We start from the raw sequence: 18,947 nt of genomic DNA on the forward strand, positions 1-18,947 counted from the left end.
GGCGGCCGCTCGCGTCACGTGGCGAGAGGGGGAGGAGGCACCTAAGATGGAGTACGGCTCCTCCTTAAAGGGGCAGCGGCCTGCGCAGCCAGCGAGGGTAGTGGCGGTCTGCTGCTCCCCGGGCCTACCCGCCCTCTGCAGAGGCAGGCTGGGGCGGCAAGTTCCTCACTCGGAAATTTTGAAGAATTCTCTTCTTCCCTTTCCTAACGGGAAGAACGCCACTGGGCAGCTTAGAGGGGAAGGGGCCGGCATTTCTCCTGCCGCCCGTGGAAGTCCCCTGCTGCCACAGCTAGCAGCGCCGTTCAGTAGACATTTCGATCATGAAGGAAAAAACCCGGTTTAATTATCACCCAGGCAGCTGCACCATGACAGGCCGCTGCCTTTGGGAGACCGAAGCGTAGCTGTCAGGGCCTACCCGGACACCTTCAGTCAGTTGAGCAAAACACGCCAGGAATTACAACTGCATAACGGAGAGCTGTGGTGGAGGGCTGAGGGCAACGGCTCAGGCGCGCACGTGAAGGTGCCAGCCGCCTGCAAGACACGTCTTCCTCAATAACAGCCGCGCGGAGCAGCTGTCCTCCGTACCGGCTACCAGCGACATACCGCCTAGAGGCTAAGTGCTTTGCCTATGACAAGGCCTCTGTGGGCACTGCTGGGCTTTGGAAGGGAAGGGTGATTAATTTATGAGGGAGGTTCACCGTGATGCCCTCACGCGACCCCCCCGTACAGTGCGTCAGCGTCCCGCAGCCATCGCGGGCTCTTGGCGGCTGCACTGCGCAGCGGCTGGCAGGCCTCGAGGGGAGGAGGCGCGGTGCGGGGAGCGCCACGTGGCGTACGGACAACGCCGGTCGAGCCGGGCGCAACACACCTTCCCCCGGAGTGAGAGTGCCTGACTGTTGCTGCACAGCCGAACGGACAGCAGGGACGGGGCAAACCTTGCTGATGGCGAGGACGCTTTGACTTACCCAAAGGAGGGTGGATTTCCAACAAGGGAAACGTAACCTAAGAAGGGATGAGGAGAGGTGTACGGTTGCTGCCAGCCGCCCTTTCTCTGAGCCCGCGCAGGAGCCAGGGCGAGGTAATCGCCACCCAATACTTGCTGATCTATTTATTTATAAGGCTCCCTTATAAGGCCCAACCAGGATCCGCCCGCAAATCGCGAAGGCCTTGTTTGCTGTCTCCCTGGTCAAACCAACCCCCTTCTCTCCCATCTTCCCTGGCATCACAATATCCTCCTTCAGGATCTTCCTTTTGTTTTTTTCTCCTCTTTTCTCCTCTGAAACGTTGCCATTCCCGAGCTGCCTCCGCCGTGCTCGTGAGCTCACTGAAGAGCTTCACCCTGCTCCTTTTGTCACAGATTTACTTCTCAGGTGGAAGAGGCACTTCCATGGCATTGAGGCCCTGAACATTTTAGGGATCAATCTTACAATGGGAGGAAAGTAATAATCAGTTATATTTCACTGCTCTGTTCCCATGGTAGCAAAGTTAGTTTTTTCCTCCCACAATTTTGGGAAGTTATATCCAGAACCAGTTCCTAGATACCATGGAGAAGTTAAGTCTTTTTTTGGCTTTCTTTTCAAGCCCTTACATGCTGATGGATGAAACTTCCCAATCTCGCAAGCCTTACTACAGCATTTTCTGTCTCTAGGAATGAATTTATATACCCAGAAGACATGCTCAAAATTTGTTGCACTGTTAAATGGTTTTGCAGTGAATTTCTGGCATTTAGGGTGTGACAGTGTCTTGTAATTTCTGTTTTTCTAATGTGCAGTCAGCTTGTGCTTTATATCTTACAATTCTGTGACATACTTTAAAAACATATTTATGTTATACCATTAAAAAATGCTAAGAGTTGGTAAAAGAAAAGCCTAAGATTAGCTTGCTAGAAAAAAACTTTATAGGATTAATGATGACATTTAAAAATCCTTTCAAAGATTTTAGTACAATGCTGCTATGCAGTTTTAATGTTGAGATTACAAATACAAGTCCGCTCTGATTTTCTATATTAATTTTCTGTATTTTCACAACAGACTACATATTCTGCAATGTATCTGTAGGACTTGGTGTTCAGTAAACATGTTTGTTTCTTTTTTTGTATCTGGCCTTGTTTAAGAAATGAGTATGTAATAGGATGCAAGAAAAGAGTAGGATTTTGTGCTTGGACAGGAGAAAAGTGCTGCTATGTGACAGCCTCTGACAGGGTTGCAGTTTTACACATGCAGGGGAATGAAAGAGGTTAGATTCATCGGGAGGATGGAGGAGAGCATTGGAAAGAAAAGAGGAATTACAGACTTTAGTCAGTCTTTTGAATGTGCTGAGAGACTAACTCTGAGCTGGACTTGCTGTACCTGAGATGGCAAAACCAAGCACCAGGAAGAAGGTGGATGCCAAGTGCATCTCTAACCATGTCCCCTGTGGGAAAGCAAATACAATAGTGGATGGCGTTCTTCTTTGCTGTGCTGTGCCACTGCTCTCGTGCGTAGGAAGCTGGCTGCTAGTGGGTACCTGTGTAGGGTTTTGGTCAGGCTCTTGTGCGGTGAAATGTTCTCGGTTCTCTGGAGAATGCTCACAAAACTTTTGGGCACCACCGTTCTCCATAACTTCTGATCCACAGACTGTCTTGTGTGAAGTGTGGGCCGGTGCTGACATCTCATACCAAGTGGGGCATGCCTATCAGTGTCCTTTGGGTGGGAGATGCAACCAGTAGCAGGATGCCATCGAAAACTGCCCCTTCTGCCTACATGGGAATGGCTGGCAGGGAATTCTAGCTCGCTGCCTGCACAGGCAGAGGAGGAGGAGGGACAGCTTGCTGAACTAAGCATAGGCAATGCAGTTCCCAGGAGAGCAGAGAGCAAGGCGTGCTGGAGACAGGTTGTAACAAGTGTTTTGCAAACTGTTTGCAGTTTCAATAGCTGGCTTGACTGAATTGGACCGAACTGTCTCCAGCATAGCCTTGCTTGCTTAGATCTTCTCCAGCTCTCTTGATGTGGACGGATAAGCTGGGATATATTTTTGTCTTTAATCCAGTTAAGCCTCCTTGAAGTTCTTTGTGCTTGTTAAGCATTTCACAACATCCAGCTTGTGATTACCATCATGGCAATGTTTTCAGAAACATGTACTGGGATATAAGGATATCCTTCACTGCTACTTCTCTTGAAAAAGTGAGAGGATCAAAGACCTCAGGATGTGTGCAGGGCAAGGGTGGCCCAGAGTTCTCCAGTGAGGAATGCAAGGTGGCTAGCAAGGTGTTCACTATGCAATTTGTGAACCCACAGCAGTACAGTCTGGCAGCGCTCTAGCATTTAATCTGGGAGGTGACATGTAGTCTCCAAGGTGCTAGTGCAGCAGAGACCACACAGGTTAGCTGAGGGGCTGGGTAAGGTAAGTGGCAGGGGAAGTTGTTTGGCAGACCATCAGTAGACTTGGACATGCAGAGATGAGTGTGCAAGCAGATACCACTATGATGTAGTTTGCCCTTAAGTGGAATTATGCCTGATTCAACTCTCCATTTTTTTATGTAAGCAGTAAGAGTTAAATTCTGTGGATACAGTGTACTTTACATTGATGCAATTGAGTCTACACTTAAAAATCATTGATCTTGACAAGCCTGTAGATAATTCCACAGCAGTGATAATTTGCAGTTGCAGGCATTCATTAAAAAAGTAAAAATGTTTTCTTGTTTTGGGGACAAACAATGTAGTAAATATAATAAAAATGAATTAACTCTATTTGAAAGAATTAGGTATTATAGAATAATCTCATGTTTTTCATCATCGTCTGATGAAGTAATCAGAAGCTTCTTCAATACTTTGAAGAATATAAGAGCCTGGAAATGTCCATGAAGGTTGAAGGATGCACAGTAAAAATGCCTGATTGCTTGACACAAACATTTTCCTAATCAACCTTTTTAGTCATTATATGGAATCACAGTTAGGAGAAGATAGCATCCGTTTGTGGATGCACAGTGCATTGCAAACCGGTGAATAGAGATGGGGACAGGGACTATCAGTGTTAACTAGGGAGGGCGGCAATGAATTTGATGTTTCATGTTTTCTGGAACAGAAGAAATCTCTTACCTCTTTAAGTCTCCACCCACCTGATTTAATAGGTCCCAGTAGTACCAGTCAAGACTTGCAATACGTTAATTGCCCTTCACTGGTAGCAAATGATCTCATAGGAGTCACTCCTTGCATTTCTTCACTTTTTGATGGACTTGCACATTGTGGGCCTTCATGTAATGATCAGATGTTGGAAGCAAGGTCCATTTTTTGCCACAGAAGTGATGTATAGGGAACTGGGAACACCCTCCAGCACTGAGGGGAAACAAAGAGGTTGAGATTAGTTTATTGTTTTTTCCTTATATGGTCTCTATCATCTGAATTAGCCTATATCAAATGCAGTTTTCAATAATGAAAACAGACATGTATATGCACAGATATACAGTGCATTTAAATAAAACTTACATAAAATAACTATGTAATAAAAGAATATACCCTTATTCCATTACATTGCATGTCATGAAGGATGTCTGCGTGCTCTAATTTGGTTTATTCTAACACACTTTTTTTTTATAATAGCCATTGCGGTATCATGGTGAAGGCTGGCATGTTGGAGAGAGTTCTTTCAGATTTGAGAAGTACCACAGAAATAAGAGTTTCAAGACAAATTGTAATGTTAGGCAGAATCTGAAACGATTCTGCTTATACACCCAAAGAACCCATACAATAGTTCAAAAACACAAAATAGGAAAAGATTCCGCTTAGAAACACATCACTGCTATTGGCAGCTTATCCAGAAGTACATTAACATTGTGTTTAATAAGAAGTAGGTGTAGGTTGGCCTCTAAGTCCGTTCTGATGCTGGAGAGCAGCTGAATCCGTGTAGTTCATCCATTTCATGCTGTGAGAAAAACGGAGGGAGGAATCACAGCACTGTCCATCCTGGGTTTTGGATGGACAAACTACACCGAACTACAAGTGGCACCTCCCTTCTCACTCCCCCATCATCCTATCTTCTGCTAGAGCTCTCTGCCAGCTCCTATCAGCTCATCTTTCGACATCTACATCCTGGAAAATGGCTTCAGTCTCACATTACCTTTCCTTTGGCAGCAGAGCCTAGCAGAGCTCTCCGGTGTCCGCACCTGCAGGCACAACTCCCATCCCTGCACCGCCCCCCTCCCTTTCCAGCTGAGCCAATGCAACTATTTGAAGTGGGGGTGCTGCTTTTTTATCCACAAACAGCTTTGCACTGCTGAAGAAGTGGCTGGGGGATGGGAACTTCTTAAACAAAGAACTGGTGTCAAAGAAAGGTTTGTGAAAGCTCAGACCATGCTTTGGTGAGTTTTGCCTTTCTGCAGCAGTGCCAGCTTAAGCAGCCTTCCACTGCCTTCTCCCTTCTCCTTAACCCTTCTTCCCATGGGGGTAGCAACGGTAGCAGTATAAGTATTTGTGTAACCGTGGAGACCAAGAGCAGGGAGCACATTATGGTAAAAAATAACTCAGGGAAAAAAGAGTTGTATTTTTAACTTGGATTGTTCCCCTGTCTGTTCACTGGATGGTCCCCAAGACAACGTACACCACCCTACCTGTCAGGGCTGCGCACAGGTGGAAGTGAACAGTGGGCACTTGGGTTGCTTATTTGGCATTGCTGCTGAAAGCAAAGCTCCTCCAGCTCCATCTTCCAAAAAACTGAGACTCCTGGAAAGTGTTTCACCTTCCCTGATATCCTCCAGCCGATGTCTGGTTTAGTCTAGGCAGTGTAAGCTGGCTCCTCAAGTTGCTTCTGTGGCCAATGGAAAGTGAATGGGTTGTCCATCCCCTCCTAAGGGAGGTGTCCGAGACAGATGAAATGCCTCACATCCTGGAGGGACCTTGCGATCCATTAAATATAGAGGGAGCCTAAATGAGCGGCTCAGATGCTTGGTCAGATGAGCTCTCTTGAATCTTTAAACTGTCACTGCCCTGCAGCTCTCAGCCAAGGACGTGCATAGTTTCTTAGAGAGTTACAGTGCAGCTCCTGCTATTAACTAAAACCATGGACTTCCCAAGAAAGATATAAAGAGCAGCATTTAAGGACCTATGCTCTTTAGCATCCAGTTCACTTTAATTTGAACTTTAAATGCTGTAAACAGATATAATACGAACCATCATCGCTTGCTGTTTGTTTTTTTGTTCAAAACACAGCTGTTAAGGTCATCTTCTCTAAGCTCTTCTGCTCTTTGTACTGTGCCATGCTCCTGTTTCTTGCTTATACTCTGTATATCTGTATTGCCTTTTCCCTTTTGCAGCATCCAGTTCAAGCCGTTTCACAACTCTCTCACCCTCACTACTTAAGTTTGTTTTACCCATTCAGAAAGTGCTTCACAAAGAAAATAGGATATTTTAAAGCTGATGTAAAGATAAGACAATAACTCAGCGACAGGCAGAAAAATCAGATAAATGGGCTTCCTTACACTTTGTCCTGTATAAGCACTGTCTGGGCCTGTGTGTGTCTCTGTCTCCATTACATGATGGGGATACTTCGTTTCGGTTATGTGGTGGCACACCTCGGGGGCATGGCTTGGGGAAGGCACTGCAGACAGCGGCTCCATAAGGTGTTGTGGGGCCTCTCTGCCTAAGATGCTAAGTACCGTTGTCAGAGTCTATCGCAAAAGGTATCTGCAGCTGAAGCGCATTTGAAGAAAAAAAAATCTAATATTAAACTATTTAATCCTTGTAGCTGGCATTGCTCTAGCTCAGTACTTGCTCAGAAAAAAAAAAAAAGATTAATCTTACCCCCCCCCCAAAACAACAACCCCCCCCCCCCCGCAAAACTCCCTAAAAAACAAACTATAGTCACAAACCAGCTGGGCTGTCTTCACTTCTGAAACACAGCTCTACTGAACTGTTCTCCTGGTGCCATCTGTAGCTGCTGTGAGCTGCTCCAAGATTTGGCATCTGTGTTTGTACACAGGCCTTTTAACAGAGTTGTTTGCAGTTTACCAGTGATTTAACCCTATTACACAGAGAGGAAGGAGGGCCTTGCAGTCAAAGCACAAAGCGCATGGCCCGAGGGCCTTGCCTGCATTTATTCCGCGGTACAAGGAAACCTGTTTATCTTCTGTCTTTGCTCCCCTCGCGATTTCCTGACGCTGTTTCTCCACCTCACAAGTGTATTATGAATCTTAAGTTGATAGGTAGGAGGCCTGCAGCTCTGGAAGTCAGGGCTCCTACTGCGGTTGTTGCTCTGTGCTCCCTTGCACGGCTGTTTGGCCTGCCCCGTTCGGAAAGGCCAGGGTGTTATCTTTACAGGTGTTGTCAGTGGGCCCGGAGCGGATGCTCAGTGTAATCCTGCCAGGTGCTAAGCGCTGTGACGAGGCTCCAGAAAAGTGTTTCAACACACCCTTGCGTTCAGGAGCAGTTCTAGTGAAGTGAAAGATCTGGAGAAAAACACTTGCTACTTTCCAAGTGGGTAAGGATAACTAAAGGGAACGCAACAACTTGTCTTTTATTGACAAAACCAGCGTTTCTTTCAGTAGTCTGTAAATGTCTCTGTTCCCTTCTAAATTTTGCCTTTTCCCAGCTGACGGATAATTAATCCTCAACTACTACACAGAAAATTAAACATCTTCTTACCAGTTGTAGCTTGCTGTGTTCAGTTCTGAAAACAGCACTCTCTGTAATTCTTGTAAAAGCAAGTTGATTGTGGCTCAATATCCAGAAGGAACAACAAAACAAACTCCTATCAAGTAGGTGAATCCAGCTAGAAATAACATAAAATGTTAAGTTTTATGTAGAGCCCACATCAATGTTTTAGTACCTCTGTAATACTGTAGGCCAATTTTTCAGGGGAATAATTTATGTTCTCCAATATTATGTGTATTTTAGTGCTCACTTAATGACAACCTAATATTTCAAACAATATACAACTTCTGTAATGAGATACCTCGTTTCTGCCAGGATGTTATTAGGATACCTGCTACAGCGATCTAATGAGATTGACCTTCATTTCATAACAAATTGCTCTCCTCCTGAAACTATTTTTAATGGCCTTCTTGATTTATGCAAAGGGACCTATAGCGATAGCCTTCTGTTTGGGGAATAAATGATTCAAATAATTATAAATTTTATCAAACTGACAAGTCATTTTCAAGTGCTACTATATTTTTACTGTTACACACACGTTGAGTCCAACATTATGAAAGTCTTTATTTTTTCTGCCTCTCTGCAAAGAGCAAAATAAATGAGTTTAGTTCATGACGAATAGACGATAAAAACATTTAATTGCTCCCACTGTTTTAGCAGTTCTTAGGCGTTCACCTTGAGGGGATTTTAACTCCCTTGAGTGCTATTTGCTGCCATCTACCGGACATCTCGCAAAATTTCAAGGAGTAGGTCAAATCAGTGCTCTAAGGTTTCCTTTCTCCTCCTGATATTAAAAGCTGTTGTGCATGTGACTTCTAATATCTATTTTTAATGAGATGATTTCTGTTTTAAAAGATAGTGAAGGAGACAAACAGAAATCCATATTCTGAATATTTGTGCCGATTGTCTTAAAGTTTTGATTAGTTGAAGCAGGATGGTTTAAAGCATTTCAGAGGGAAGATGCTTAGAAGATGGCCACAGTTGGCGTTGTATTAATAACAGATAGGAATGCTATGCTATTCTGTAGTTATTTTAATCAGAAAAGCCCAAGTACCTTATCGGCATTATTTAATCCTCACTGCATCCTTGGGAGATCTTTTATTACATGGTACCAATTTTATGGACTGAAGTCATGTATCCACTGTGTGGTGGCAGATTTTCAGGTTTTGCATGCAAGTTTCCAATTACAGGAAAAATAAGTGGTATGAAAATGATACGACTGCATATTTTCTTAGTGCAGCTTATGCATTTATCCCATTTTTTCCAGACTTTCTACAGATCAGGCTACAAATATCATGCTAGTAAATTGCTCTTCCAAAAATCCCAATACAAAGACTGTTCTGAGTAAAGAACTTGACTGAAGAAAGTGATCTGAGAGTAAGATGGAAGTTAAATTTAAAAGGCAAGGCTTCACAAAAATAACAAGAACATTGTGTTTCCTCAAAGACCATACATGTTCCTATTTTAAGATAATGAACTTTCAAGTCTATATGTAACAGCACCATCTGGTGACTTCTGCCACAGCAGGATACCAAAGCAGGGACTCTACATACCTTGCCAAATCGCAGTCAGCATCCCCAGCAGAGCCACTCCTGATGTTCTCATTGCCGGACACAACTTGCTCACAAATGCAGAAACTCACTTTCACTCCTGTTTCCAGGCTTTGGCTGTTGTCATCATTATTTGCGCAGATAAACAGGAGCATCTGCTTGTGGCCTCCTCCTCATTTCTTGGTACTCGGATGTGCTTTCCTCTTAGTGTCAGGGAAGGGCTCTGCAGGCAAATCTCCCTGTTTACAGTCCGGCCTCAGTAGTAGTCAGCAAACACGTAGGTCAGTGTCTGGCACCGAGCCTCTCTTGGCTGCCCTTGTCCTTCCTCCTGCCTGGCTGAGGCAGCAGTTCAGTCTGTGGCTTTCAGTTTTGCTGCCCGCTTCCCTTTCAGTCTGTCCTTGACTTTATTTTGCAGCTGTCCTGTGTAATGCCACAGTCGCTTCACTACAGAGCAGGGGTGGGAAACCTGGCTGGTTATCCCTCGTGCCGCTTCTCTGTAGGTGTCAGTGGTGCCCTGCCAGAGTAGGCTGCACTGTCTGACCTCTGTACCTTTGACTGCTCATTTCACTTGCAGGCACATTTGAAGTGTTTTTTTCCCTAAAGGACGCTCCACGGTACTGTTTTGCCAGCAGACAGTGCTAAAGGTAAAGCAAGAACCCCTCAGGCCAGTTGACCTCCTCAGTAAATGCTATTACTTCCACAAAACCGAGGAACTGGATGATGCATTTGTAGGCACCATCCTCTGGCACCATAGCTATTTGTGGATACATGGCTTTGAGCAGTCTGGTCACAGAACAGTCAGCCTCCAAGAGATTTCAGTTTTCCTGTAAGCAAAGAGCAGGTAAAAAGATACGGAGCTTAATTCTCCAGCGTGTTACACCATAGTACCCTTGATTTCAGTACAGTTCTGTCTCATCTTGAGCCCAATGTAATCGACTGGCATATCATGCTTTTAACCCAGAAACCCTCTAGGTCCCACACCTCTCGGGCAATCATCTCATCAGTTGTAGATTTCTGATTCACCAACATGAGTTCCTATACCACAGAACAAAATAGATCTCCTTTGCTTCAGCCAAAAAGCATTCTCTGGGTAGAAAAACCTGTGAACTTAACAAAACCATCATGTATCTATGTCTAGATATAGCAGACAAGGTTTTACCTCCAGCAGCAATCACACAAATGCTGCAGGAATAAGATGCTGTTACTAAGGCTGTTCTTTCATTTTTTCCACATAGCAGCTTTCTTACTTTGTTAGAGAGCAGTTTCTTACAATTCAGAGCAGTAAACTAAGCTGACTAAAAAATCAGGCAGTGTTGCAAGGAAGAAACAGTGACCTGCCAGCAGTTTATATTTCATCTGATGACCTGTCTGCTTCAGCAGACAGGTGTATATATTTTAGGAGTAGAGAAAGAATGAGGATCAGAGATCACACCTGAACAAAGATTGCACCTGTGATCAGAGATCACACAGGATGAGGCTTGGAGATCAGCAAATAATACTGTATTAAATAAATTTTCCCTCCCAGAGTGCCTGAAGCCCTTTGCTTTCTGATGAAAAAACCTGGCATGGCTTATATGTCAATGGGTGTGGCTTGGAAGCCTGCAAGGAGGCTGTGAGGGTATTTTGGAAGGGGAGGAGATTTACTGAATGCTAAAATATAGCTGTATACTGAGATTAGATTGGATAGGGGATGAGCTCCATTGTAAATACAGAAGCTCCTAGCTCCATAAGCCATTGTGAAAGGCTGTATTTCACCATTTGAAAGTTCATATTTTCATCTGCATTTTTTGTTGGTTTAACCTGTTTGGGAAGGTCTTCATAGTGAAAGACATGGCACATATCTTTGTAGGCTTTAAAAATATATATAAGCAATAGAGAGAGCATGTGTTATACTACTATTATTGACTGAGTTTGGTTAAAAAAGCCAACAACAATAAAATCCAGTGAAAACAGAGGCAGAAGATCAAATTCAGAAATTCGCAACTGTAGCACAGTCCTGCAATACAGTGCTGGGCTGTTGTTAAACACAGATGTGCACACTGGCTTTTGCTGATTTTTCTGCTCTTAGTGTTCCTTCCTCCTCACCCAGGGATGACACGTTTGCTGTAAAAGCAGATGTTGCATTTCATTCTTCCTTTCACTGTCACTGCCAAGCAGAGATCGCCCAGTCCTCCCCCACACTGAACGGCTCTGCAGGGAGGAGACAGAGAGAGGACTTCTGCGGTGGATTTGAGCCAACAGGGTCAGACTGTCTGGTACTGCTTGGAGACTCCCTGCCCCTCTTTCCAGTTTGCACAACAGCGTACGTATGGCATTCAGCTCCTCTCTCTTTGGCACATCTTCACCAAATGGTGAACAGTGTCCAGGGAAACAGAAAGAGCCACAAAGGATCAGAGATTGTTACAGGGATAAGGGAAGGGAAGAATGCAGTGTCCTAAAATGGCCTGCTTGCATCAGCTTCCTTTGGAAACTTCCCGTAGTGTTCAGTGGGATTTAGATTTAGGCTTCCCATTCCTGATCAGGACTTTGGATGGACCAAAAAAAAGAACCCTAAAACGTCTACCCCATGTATTTGAGAAAAGAGATGATGTATTCTGAGTTGGGATAGGACTACTTACAAGAAAAGTCCTGACCATGATGGATATGTCCAGTAAACCTTTGTGCTCTTTTCTCTTGTTGTCAATTGGCGTACTAATGCTCCAAGTAACCTGAGACAAAACAGAGCGTACAAAGGGATGGGAAGCTTGTTACTCTTGGAGGAACAAGCTTCTCCTTTCACCCACGTCCATGGATAGTGGCAGGTCACTGTGAGGACAGGTCCAACTTACTGACGTGGTAAGCTGAAAGCAGTGCCAGCTTGGTCAGGTTTTGTTTCATGTGTTTCAGTTCTGAATGACCAGAACATTGGGCCAAAGCAATATTGATGCAGGACACATGAAGCCTTTCATTCACAGCAAGCATCTTGCTCACTGCAAATCCATTGGTGGGAGAGAGCCCTTTGCTCACTTCAGTTCATATGGTAGAGTTTGAGGAAAACCATGGTGGGGTGGTCAGCCACTGAACCTTGGTACCTCCAGCTGTGGCTCCCACCGTAGGACAACTTTGCCAGGGATCTGCAGTCTTTAATTATGAGCTTCTAACTTCTGAGGTTTTGTAGTTAAGTGTTTTAACTATCTAGGGGTTCCTATGTTCATGGCCATGCTGTTTTATCACCTGACACATTCAGCACATACATAAGAATACTTTACAGCTGCTCCTTTCATATCCTTGTGTCTGCAGTCCATAAACTGGGCTCTCACACGGTTTGAATCAGCGTCGCTCGGTGGCCTTCAGTGAGGCTATCTTAATTTGCATCCAGACCTGCACAGACAAAAGATGCAGCTTTGTAAAATGCATGGCTCTCCATCCAAAGTAAGGCCTGCTTTCTGCCTGTAAACTCTTGCCAAGCCAGAGATGTGCCGTATGTGTGAGCAGAGGGGTTCTATTGGTCTGGGGTCCAGTGTGCTTCGCATTGAACTTGAGCATTTTTCCTGACCGTAATTGCAGTTTATTTTTCAAATCATCTTGGAAAAGTTAGTCTGTCTCTGATGTAAAACACAGCTGCATGTAGCACAAGGAAGGCCTTCTCCAGAGATATAAAGCATTCCAGAGCCAGCCATGCGCTGCTCGGGTAAGCACTGGGGCTGGTTTGTGCTTCAGGGGGTTATGCGCAGTTATTGCCTTTACTCTTGAAGTGACCTATTGGAGCAGAGAGTAAGAACTGTTCTGTACGAGGGCAGCCGTTTTGAACTTATGATTTCTTGGAGAGAGGAAGAAGTGCAGTGAAGGATAGAATTAGGTCATAACTTCAGGATGCCAAGATTTTCCTCTTGCTTTTGTTTACTGCTTTTGCAAGGCAGGCGCTCACATTTAACCATATTGGAAAGAATAATCTTTTGTCTGCACTCACTGGATCAAAGTACAAAGGAATTCATTGACATGATGAAAAAATTAATTTTTTACATTTCTAGGGGAAAGTATGGCTATAAGGGCAAATCAGTCTTCTCAGCTAAGGAATTAGCATTTACCATCAGGAAAGAATAAACAGTCAGTCAAAGTCAGTTAAAGTGTTTCTCAAAAGCTGTTTGCAATCTCAGTGAAGTGACTAAAATGCAGTGCAGGAACAGCAATGGGATCTTTGATGATGAGCTGGGTAAAAAAGGCCATTTTTCAAACTGAGGAGCAAAACCCAGCTCAGTAAAATCCAGACAATATCCTGAGCTCACTGATCGCTTGCTGTAGAGAAGCTTGAAATCTTAATTCCTTGGGCTATTCAGAGCTAGTAAGTGCATTCAAATTAGAAACTAACGTGTAATCACACCCATCATTAAGGTACTTCGGGCAGTGTGAAAAATAAAATTATTTTAAAACGAAGTTAATAAATGGATGACCATATTAAGTTTGCCTGACATCTACAATGTGGTATATGGCTTTGCTTTTGGAGGTGGTGAGCACCCACATCTTCTCTTCTCTTTTGTAGCAATCGTGCGCCCATGTGTATGTGGGAGGGTGTGGGTGAACAGATAGCACTTTTGGAAATCTAGCCTACATTGTGTGAATTAAGAATTTAGAAGTGATCTTATAAGATAAACATGTGGCTATTATCCAGATAGAATGTTTTGCTATTACATTATATCCACTTTGAAAATTGCTAAGGATTTTGAGCGCTTACCTAACTATATCCAGGATAAGGCACGCTTTCCATACATGGTAAAAACAAACTGCTCTTCCTACCTTTTCAGGGGATAGCATAAATTCAGAGCCATGCCACTGGCTTATTTTGGCAATTTGGAGATGTAAGAAATATTGCAATCAGATGTTTCCAATTTAATTCAATCCCTCATTAAGTTGATCTCCCTTTTAATTCAATCTCAGCCTCAGGAACTAAATCATTTGTATTAAAAATAGCACACTGTCCACCCTTTCTTTTAATCACTGTTGACTGCTTTAGGCAGGTATTAATGGATAATCTGATTACCAGCTACACAGTGAGTTGACATTTAATTAATAACTAAGGGGAAAAATTTGGAAATTCAGAAAATAATCAAAGGAGAAAAGAAACCAACCCTTAAAAAGACACACAACATTAAACAAAATTTGAAGGAAAAGTTATTTTGGCCAGGGATTGTTACTGGCACGGTCCCCGAGATGCACAGCCTGTGGTCTCCACCATGGGTGACAGGCTCAGCCCTGTGTTTCGGTTGTAATGGTAAGGAGAGTATCAACAGACTTCCAAGAAGAAGGAGGTGTATGGTAAATCTAACATAATTTCCTCTTAGACTTATTTACACTTTCTAATGGGATTTATGTATTAGATGCTTAGTGGTATAAACTGGCATACCTCCACTGAAGTCTGGCTGCATCATTTCCAGCCTTCTCTCTCTGTGAACGTGGGTGGACACCATTTGCCTGCTCAGTGGCCTTTTTATGGGGAAAGCACTCCTTGCTGTCCAGTATCTTGTCTGGGACTTGTGTGCTTCCAGATTTGTGCCTGTGTGTGCGAAGGCGCTTCTTCATTCAGCTAGTTCAGCTGGTAGGACCTCCAAAGCACTTGCCATAGTTCCCAGACTCATCTGCCTACCTGCCACGTCTGAGGTTCAGGTGTGTAAAGTTCCCTGTGGCTGGGGAGAGTCCTGGGAGAGGACATGCCTGGGTGGGGGCAGGCTGCCTTGGGGCTGGAAGCTGGTTCTGTAATCAAGGGTGAGCTGATGTCAGCAAGCTAGGAAAAGCCTCGGTTTCACCAGTCTAGGAGCGTAGGCAGAAGCGGGGCCAAAAGTGAAGAAACCAGGAAGAACGTACTACCTGGCAGAGTCCTGGAGCAGGGCAGGAATCAGGGCTGGCAAGAAATATCCTGGTGCCCAGCTAAATCCAAGTCGTTCCCTGAGCAGTGGGGAGCAGCTCTGCGATCGCTTCATACCAGCTCACGGGGAAAGTCACCAGTCAGGCTCACTGGCCAGTTCTTTGATCTTCCCTGGCTGACTTAACTTAGGAGGCCCTCAGTTCTCTGGAGACGGAGAGCTGCCAGCTCTAGGGCTGTCAGCTTGGCAGTGCTTGACAGAGGCTGACAGGGACTTACTTTGAGGGGACTGTGCTGCATCTCCCTTGTTTTCTTACAAGTGTCATCCTGGGAATGCGTCAGAAGTGGGTGGTTTATCGTCCACTATCTTTTCACGCAAATTTGCAATGCTGTTGTAATGACAGGCCTTCTGGACAGCCAGTGACTCCAGAGAAGACTTGGACTGGTTATTTTCCACCCGCCTCCCCTCTGGCTGCTCCTGATGCTTGAATAATCAGGCTGAATGGAGCCCATGGTCTGCAGCTCAGCGGATGGCACTTTTCCAGTGCATCAGTATTGGAACGATACCCAGCACAGTCTGAGAGATCCCAAGCTCCTAAAGATCCTGCCTGTTAACTGAAACATAAGAAAGAAACCTTCACAGTCTGCTATTTTGCAGGTTACCCGGTAGCAGAGAGGAGAAGGTGGTTTAGGCGAGTGTCCTGACGTGTTCCCGTGTGCCGTTACTCTCCGCCTAAGTTCCCGGAGCTCTCACTGAATCTCTCTTCAGTGTATTTCACACTTACGTGGGGCTGAAAGGTATCATACGCCATCTCAGAAAGGACTGCAGACCTCTCACTGGGGAGCAATACGAGCCATACATGCTTATCACATAAGTCATCAGCATGATAATACAGCAGGTAGATTTGGGACTTAAGAAACCCACAGACTGATGGACACGTTTCTGATGGTGCGCCGAGGCAGCTGACTCCTGTTCACGTCAATGAAGGCCATTTCTCCGGGCCTCCTGCTAAGAGAGGCTGCTCAGTAAGGCCCGGGAACGAGACCTCCCGGCAAGAGGGTGCTCCGAGGCAGCGTTGCCTCCTGCAAAACAGAGGCATCGACACCGCTCTGTGACACGGAAGAGAATGGCGAAGTGGCAGAGGACACAGGAAGTTTTAGTCTCAATCTGAAAGTCTGTTCAGGCTGAAGTAAATGTCGGAGCAGCTTGATCCACTGCTCCAGTGGTACAGCTCTGATTTCCTTTCTTTTTAGAAGCTGCGTAACGTTGCTGTTTTCTTGCTTGAGCAGCTAATATTAAAATTAACAACAAAATGGATTTATAATTCAATAATAATGATTTTGTGATAGAATTAATTGATGGAGGCTCCCACATAGTAGTGGACAATCGTGATTCGGTGGTGAATAGCCTGTAAGTTGAAATACTGTAGGACTTAGTTTCAGGAGCACTGGACTCAGCTTCAGGGCTCTTGCATCCTGTTCCTCTTCCATGGGCTTGCTGTGTCCTTGAACACATCCCTTTGCCTTGCTGTGCATCAGTTCCTGAATCTGTGACGCATGACTTATGCCCTCCTTGTGAAGTACTTTGGGAGCACCACACATCTCATCTTGTATTTTTATTTTCCTTTTGGTGAGTGAAAAATACAGCCTTTTAATCTTAGAAACAAGAATTCTGTAACAAATGAGAATTCTTTAGGGAAGAAAGACTGTTGTGCCCAAGAACCAGTCTTGGGACCAAGTTGTTCAACATTTCTGATTGCTGATTTGCAGAAAGAAATGATTAATCACCCAGTGAAACTGATTCATGGCTAGCATAAATCGTGGAAGGTTGTAAAAGATTCTGGGTGCATTTAAACTTTCTGAAAAAGCAGACAAAAGCAGCAAAGGAAATTCAATGTTGAATAAACTCAGACTAGTTCCTTTTACTAAAAAATAAACTAAAAAGTCTTATCTGAACAACCAGATTCTCAAAAATCAATGCTCTAGGTCTGGAGACGTCTGCCCAGGAAAAGCAAATAGGGCGTTGATGTGCAAGAGATGAAATACATTCTGACATTTTACAGAATGCCAATATCCTTCCTCCTAATCTCTCGGTGTGGGCCACATCACCTGAGAAAACACGGACCAGGAAGGTCTCACTGAAGGCAGTGAAGAGAACGGGACCGTGTGCTGAGCTTTCCAGGGAACGAGATGCTGAAGGTGATACGTGCAGAGGGAGATGCTGCATGCCACAGAAAAACAATTTGTGTGGTTCACGGCTGCGAAAAGGTCAGTGTTGGTCAAGCTCTGGGCCTGGATTTTATGAAGCAGTGGATGGTTTTACAACATTTTTAACTGGAGCCATAAAGAAATTTGTCATGTGGTATCCCACAGCATCATCTGTTATCCCATTGCTGCTTCTTGTTTTAAGCTGAGGAGAACCCTAATGTCTTGTGGTGGCTGCTTTAGCAATAATTCCCATACAGATACTGATACATAAGCTGGAGCATTTAAGGTGGGTGAGCATAAATGTTATTTTCAGGACTAAAATGGAGAAAGTTTGCAAGGAGACTTGCTCTTCTTGCATGACTGGCTCCACAGGTTATGGGATGTTCCTTTTCTTTTGATGGTTGAGTTACTGGCTGTACATGGGGCAGGATACAAGCCCATCTCCAATAGTAAGTTGATTTAAGCATAGTGCCCATTTAGGAACCAGATTAATTTATTGTCTTGATTTAATTCTCTCTTTTCTTTAGAAGAGCATTTACGTCCTTTTGCAGTTTGGTGAGGTGCAAAGTCAATAGCTCAGTTCTTACAGTTAAATTGCAAGTATGTCTGTTTTTAATGTTAACCTTACACTGTTCACTGCCGCTAATCTAGGCCAGTAAGACTTCAACAGAGGGGCAAAACCTGAGATTTAGCGTTAGACCTGTAAGTGCCCCCTGCCCCGTCCTGCTGCGCAAAGGTGCTGTCCCTGGGCTGCGCTGCCCTGAACGGCAGCGCGGCGCTGCGCGGGGGAGCGCGGGCTCTGCGCCCCTCTGCCGCATCGCTGGCTCTCCCCCAGCCCAGGGCACCAAGCCGGTGCCTCGAGTGACACCAGCGGCACGGCACATCCCGGCCCCTGTAAAACACCGTGCACGTACGTACATGGCGTACAGCGGGGCAGAGCTGGGTCAGACAGCAGCTTCCCATTGGTTTGCTGAACAGAGCAAGACTGGCCAGTACGAACAAGAACAGACAGCGAAACTACCTTTGCAAAAAGCCTCTGCATTCCCATTCCTCCCCCTCGTGTAGTGTAAGATGTAGCAGAGACTTGTGGCTTTACCTTAAATGACTGTCAGTTACTTCCAGTGTCCGCTTCTGCAAACGTCCTGACTCTGCCAGCTGCAATGTAACAAAAGCACCTTAACAACAGCAAAACAAGCAGGTCTCATTAGCATCTGCAGGTAAGAGCAGGAGATGCTGACAGTTCAACAGCCATATTTTTCAATTCTCTGATTTAATACACATGAATCTGCTTCAGAGTCCCTGAGCTGCGTTCCCAGTGCTCCGCAGCCTGCTTCGCCCACCAGGAAACACCACTGCTTGCTTGGCTTCTGTTCTCATTTGAAAGATGGTCTGATAGCAAGGAACCTGCCCCAATCTTCCAGGCGGATGGAGTAAGCACCACGATTTACAGCTGCCTGCTGCGACGGCAGTAGTAGTACCAGGTGAACTGCAGTAGATTTGAAGGCCCAATATGGTGTTTGAACACATATCTTTCCTCACAGAGCCATGACTCCTCCAGCTGCTAATATTCATGGATAAAGAGTAGGTACTTTTCTGAAAGATATACTTGCACTTAAATTATTGGTCTCGGGAGTTTTGTACCAATCCAGGATATATGAATCCAGTAGTAGCTAGGTGAAAAGGGAGGCCTAGATCTGACAAATGATGTAATGGTCCCTTTTTGGCATTAAA

The sequence above is a fragment of the Apteryx mantelli genome, chromosome 15 (assembly GCF_036417845.1).
Source record: "Apteryx mantelli isolate bAptMan1 chromosome 15, bAptMan1.hap1, whole genome shotgun sequence".
Lineage (NCBI taxonomy): Eukaryota > Metazoa > Chordata > Aves > Apterygiformes > Apterygidae > Apteryx > Apteryx mantelli.